This window comes from Pinus tabuliformis, chromosome 4_1 (assembly GCF_031772625.1).
Source record: "Pinus tabuliformis cultivar Carrire ecotype Pingquan chromosome 4_1, CPIR1, whole genome shotgun sequence".
Classification (NCBI taxonomy): Eukaryota; Viridiplantae; Streptophyta; class Pinopsida; order Pinales; family Pinaceae; genus Pinus; species Pinus tabuliformis.
This window is the reverse complement of record NC_142303.1, coordinates 715,070,791-715,076,580: the sequence shown is the minus strand read 5'-3', so window position 1 is coordinate 715,076,580 and position 5,790 is coordinate 715,070,791. Positions and strand designations below refer to the sequence as shown.

The following is a 5,790-nucleotide window of genomic DNA, read 5'->3' as shown; positions in this document are numbered from 1 at the left end:
CAAAGGGTACCCAGGCCTCCTGAGGCACCTCTTGCTGAGACAGCTTGCCCTTCACTTTTTTTCCAGAGATTTTTGCCTATTTGGAGGAAGGCCTTGTCCTCCATTTTAGTCTCCTGGATGAGGAGTATGTCAGGATATTCCGATCTTATCAAATTTTTTACTGCTTCTCCCTTGATTTTGCTCCCCATACCCCTACAATTCCAGGAGACGATTCTCATTACTTATTTTTGGAGTGGGGAGCTCCTTTAGAGCTCTGGGGCGGGTTTCTATTCATCTTCGGAGTCTTAACCAGGAGTTTCTCAATAGTGGGTTGGCTTCCTTGCAGTTTGTCTTTGTATGTCTCCTGCTCTCTTTTCTCACGGGCTGATTTTCGGCCCCTTAAAGATCTTCTGGCCGAAGTTTGTGTTTCTCCTATCTCACCTTCTTCTTCTGAATCTTCTGAGGTTTGAACTTCCTCAGCCTCTTCTGAGGGTGAGTCCTCCATTCTGTCTGTTTTGCTATCTGTTCTCTCTGGTTCCTGAGGGGGATCTTTTTGAGCCGATTCCTTCTTTTGTGTCTCTAGTTCGTGGACTTCCTCTGATGCTGAACTGAGTTGTATAAATCTGTTTCCTTGCTCTTCCCTATGTGGGTTTTGAGATCCCATTTGAAGAGATTTCCCGTTGGCATTTCCTGATTTTGGGGCTTTGTTTTTTGTCCTTTTGACCTGCATCCACCCGTCCTCTTTGCCTTTCTCTGATTCTACGTTTTTTGGACATCCTCTGGCGAAGTGGCCATAGATCTGACACTTCCTGCATTTGAACGACAACTGCTCATAATCCAGCTTCTGGAGATGCGTCCAACTGCCAACTCTGATCTTTATTGCCTCAGGGAGCCCAACCTCAAGATCAACTTCAACACAAATTCTCGCGCAGTCATATTGATCTTTGCTGTTAGCTCGATCTATGAATTTACCCAGGGTATTTCCGATATGCTTGAGGGATTCCCAGTTCCAACAATGCATTGGCAGATTAGGCAATCTGACCCATACAGGCACGGCAGTGGGCACGTCGACTGCTGGGTCAAAGTCTGGCGTCCACTTATTGAGATACAGCCCTTGGGGGCCCATGAAATAGGGTCCATTTCGGAAGATCAGATCCTTATCTTCCTTTTCTGAAAATTCGAATAGGAAGAAACCCTTCCCCAGAAAGTAAGAAGTGACTTTGCCCGATATCAATGGCGCCCAGTTCCTTGAGACCCAGCTTTCAGTGGATCTAGGCGAGGGCCAGAGACCAGTGAACTGTCCCACCAAGGTGCGTTCAGACAAAGAAAGGGCAACCTGGATCGGTTTCTCGGGCGGGAGTGAGATCTCCGGGATATCATCAAGGCGTTTCACGAATTTCGAAACCTCTGGGGCTTTCTTTTTTGGCAGAGATTTCAGAAGATTTGAGAAGGCCTCTGCTTCGGCGGGAGAGGGAGAAGAGGACTCCATGAAGGAAAACTCAGCTCGGACAGATCGAGCTCCTCCAGGTCTCACCGGGCATATTCGCTTGGATCAGCTTGCAGATCGGATTAGCCTGCCAGACCAACGAGAGTGCTGAGGATCGCTGCTCGGAAACCCTCAGGCGGCCGCAGGGCCGAGAGACAATGCTCGGTGCAGGGTCGGCTCAGCGCTACTAGAGAGAACCCTCGACTATTCTAAATCACTTTTGATCAAACATTAGCAATATAATTTTTTCCTAAAATCTTCATTAATTAATCTCATATTTTTATTAAAAAATATAATTTAAATTATAAAATATTCATTTACTAAATTTAAAATAATTCGGGTGTCAAAATTCATATCGAATTCATAAACATTTAATAGAAAACAAAAGAGAAAGGCGATTTTCTCTGATGTTTCCAACCGATGATAACTATCAGCGTATCTTTCTCGCTTTCGTCATCGCTAAGTAAGCCGCCCACTACAAAACCGCGGTTTGGAAACCAATAGTTCTGTAAAACCACTTTTTGAGAAGCTTGTACAATTCTATCTTGGAAGCTTCGGGTGATGGCGAGAACAAGCGGCAAGCAAGGGTTTTCACGGGCTTCTGGGCCACGCAGTTCCGAGTTCACAAGTTCAAAAACTCGAACCCGCTGGCAGAATCAGATCTTCCGGCATGTATAAAGTGCGGATCTCGGCCTGCGTCCTCCGAAATCGAGTATCTGGAAAAATATGCGGCAAAAAGGCTGTAAAGTCTGAAGAATAAATACAGCAGCAGTCTCTGCAAGCCTTCTTAGCGTTGGGGCCCCGGTATGGGAGGCAGCAAGGTGCCAAGAGGCGGATCTGTCTGTTCAGGAAGATTCCAGGTCTAAATTTTTTCCCAACCGACGAAAAAGGAAAAAGGAAGAAATAAAAATCGTTGCATTTATCTTCTTTTAATTTGTGAGGCTGTGGATTGTAGCTTGGAGGTGAAGCTTTCAAAGAATCTTCAAGGTGTAAAGGTGAAAAGCAAAGAATATTGCCGTTTCCGCGGGTTTTTAAGCTTCAAAATCGAAGCTAGGTTTCCTTTTTTCCGTTGAAGGGTGCGAGGAAGCATGTATTTGGAGTTGGGCTGCAAGCAAAATAATAACGCGAGGTCGGAGGTTCAAATGTCTGTAGCGGATCAATTTGATCGTCTTCCCAATTCTTTAGTTTTGGTGATCTTTAACAAGTTAGGCGACATCAAAGCCCTAGGGCGGTGCTCGGCTGTTTCGAAACGTTTTAACGGTTTGGTGCCGCAGGTGGAGGATGTCGTGGTGAAGGTGGACTGCGTGATCTCTGGTGAGGAGAGCGGGAGTTTGAGCGGCAGGAGCAGGGGCTTTATAGGTCTTTTTGTTAAACTTGTGATCGGTAGTATAGTTAAGCCCTTACAGGCATTGCAACAGATCCTCGGGACGAAGAAGGTAGTTCTTGCCGAGGTTTCACATCATTCCCCCGGCGAGGTGCTGAAAAACTTCAAGGAGATTCAAAATCTTCGCATTGAGCTTCCCGGCGGGGAGCTTGGCGTTGAGGACGGCGTGCTGCTGAGGTGGAGAGCCGAATTTGGTAGTACGCTTGAGAGTTGTGTGATATTGGGATCCACATCGTATTTCTGCGAGAAGAATTCGAGGAAAAATCCTCGTTCTGCTGTTCGAAGAACGGATGAATCTAACGAGAGTTTGGATGATAATGGCAGTATACCAGAATCGTTCTACACGGATGGCGGGTTGAAGCTGAGAGTAGTTTGGACCATAAGCTCGTTAATTGCAGCTTCTGCAAGACATTATTTGCTACAACAAATAATTTCTGATCATCCAACGCTTCAGAATCTCATTCTCACCGATGCAGATGGACAGGGGATGCTCTGTATGGGGAAAGAACAGTTGCGGGAGTTCAGGGACAAGCCGCTAGCAGCCTCGGCTTCTGCTAATCGGACACAGGTTCCAGCTTTGAATATGAAGCTCTGGTATGCTCCATATCTTGAGCTTCCAGAAGGTGGTGGGATGGAGGGAGCAACCCTTGTTTCCATTAGGCCTAGCGATCGACCGATTAAGAAGGACACAGAAGCTTTTCTAGCAGGGGCATTTGATGAGCCATTTGGCGCGGCTGCGAAGGAAATGGTGAAGAAGAGGACTTACCTTTTGGAAATGAATTCTTTCTAGCTGATGCAGAACAGAAGGTAGGCTGGGCCGCTCACACGTAAGTTTGTTTCTTGAGCACAAATTTCTTTTGACAAATTGATCTGCAAGCTAGGCATGCAATTGAATTCCTTATCATAGTGCAACCTTTGACAATTAGGCTTTTTGGAGCTTCTTATACCGAGTATGACCAGAGCTCAATTTTCTTTGATGTATAGATAATGGATCTTCGACATAAGAAAGTCCAACCTTGTGTTCTGGGGACAATACTCTGAGATTCTGTTTTTCATATAAGGCAAATTTCTTCTTGTATCTGTGGTTTCTGGCTGGTCTAGTCACCTTTGCACATGATCCTTTAAAGGCAATCTGAAATTTGGCCTGCATGGCTAGATTCATTCTCTGGTGATGAGGATTATGCCCATTGTAAATTGTTAAGTTTGAAGCTTTGTAATATTATCATTACAACCCAAAATTGGTTTTAATTTAGCCACCCACATTTGTAGTTACAAGTCAAAAGTATAAAATACCATCTTTGATGGATTCTTTTTGCATTTAAACTCCTTCAAATGTTCTTACAGACTTCAAGCTTTGGTAATATTGAAATAGTTAATAATAGAAGTACTTTTGTTTGAATTTTACAATACTCAATCCTGCGCAGAGAGCTATGGTATTGTCAATTTGTTCCCTGGCACTTGATTTCATCCTTGCTCTTGCCAATAATAGCATTTTTAAGATCCCAACAAGAAACTTGGTCTGATTGTGCTCGTTGGTACGAGGTTAGGCTGAGATTTGAAGATATGATATCTGGTCTTTGATGGAAATCATTTGCATTTAAGGTTTCATTGTTCATATATAGCAATTGCTTGAAGTCTGATATTATTTGAAATAATTATGTTCTAGGTATGTTACTTTCCCTCTTCAATGCTTATGGTGTGTCAGAATTATTGTATCCGTTCTGTTCTGTTTGTTTTTCTGGGTAATCTTAACCGACAGCATTAGAATATCTTTTGTAAAATTTTCTTTTTAAAAATTAAAAGTAAAATATGCTTCTTAAAACTTAAAAGTGCAGTTTCATCCCTGTAGTAGCAGTCAATTATATTTGTGAATGTGGATTTGAAGACTATCATAGATCTGAAATATTAATTTTTTTTTATCTTGATTAAACTATGATTAGAGTTCTCGGGTGTAAGCTTAGCCTTGTATATGAAATCAACACTCAAATTTGTAGTGCATTTGAAAACCAAGAGTGGAGTAATTCTACTACTAGTTTGGATTTTATAGTTAAATTAGAATTGTGGGTTTATTTTTGTAAATTCTTAGGTTAATGTTAGTTGAAGCTGTTCATGTATTGGGATTTCTCAGGTTTTGGGGTTTATACTGGTGTTCCACGGGGACATGTCCCTTAGGGTTGGGGTGCATGCACCTCTCGTACCCCACGCACTTGAGACGGACGTGGGGAGACACAAGGGGGCGTTTTCCCCAATGTGGGGGACACGACTCCCCAAAGAAGGTGTGTCTGGGCGCCCCCCCTCAGAAAGGGCAAGGTGTCCCCCCTTAAATTTTGCTTGAAAACAATAATTTATGAGTGGGGAAGCTTAATATTCAACCCTAGGGCCATATTAATTCTATGTAATTAATGATAATGTTAAATTCTTAAAGTAAATGTGACATTCTCCTTTATCTTTCATTTTCATCCTTTTACGTAAATTTTTAACAATATCATGAAATGACTCGGGATGTTTGAGAGGTGCCAACCTCATTGGACCTCATATGGTGAAAATAGAATTTCATATCCCATTCAAAATTTAGTAGACTTAATAGTTTTCAGGATTTGGGGGATTGCAATGTTTCCATTGGATTATATCAAGTATGAGGTTTGGAACTAGCATTTAATCAAGAGCACCAACCCTAGAATCACCCCTTTTGAGGGGAGGGGGGGCATGTCTCTCTCAATTTTGTCTGATAACCCTTGAAATTAAAAAAAGAAACCGAAAAACAAACAAAATTTTAAAAAAATAAAAGTAAAAAAGAAAATTACATAACAAATATCAAAACCTAAACTAATTTGCAATTTTTAACTCAACCATTTGACTTACCAAGCGTACTCTACTTGGCTTACCATGCAACGCTATTTGACTTACCAGTTAATTGTTGCCTCTCTATCCTTGTGACGCT

The 5,790-nt window shown here is 42.3% G+C and overlaps 1 pseudogene across 4 annotated transcripts; it reads left to right on the top strand.

The window, feature by feature from the left end:
* Positions 1 to 1,992: 1,992 nt before the first annotated feature.
* Positions 1,993 to 4,166, top strand: LOC149178131 (F-box protein At5g46170 pseudogene; annotated as a pseudogene). Of its 4 annotated transcripts, none has more exons than XR_016258171.1 (2): positions 1,993 to 3,656; positions 3,776 to 4,166. The product of XR_016258171.1 is annotated as an F-box protein At5g46170 pseudogene, transcript variant X4 (transcript). The 4 variants fall into 4 exon arrangements; XR_016258170.1 differs by having other exon boundaries at positions 1,994 to 3,656; positions 3,834 to 4,166; XR_016258168.1 differs by having other exon boundaries at positions 1,994 to 3,676; positions 3,834 to 4,166.
* Positions 4,167 to 5,790: the final 1,624 nt, after the last annotated feature.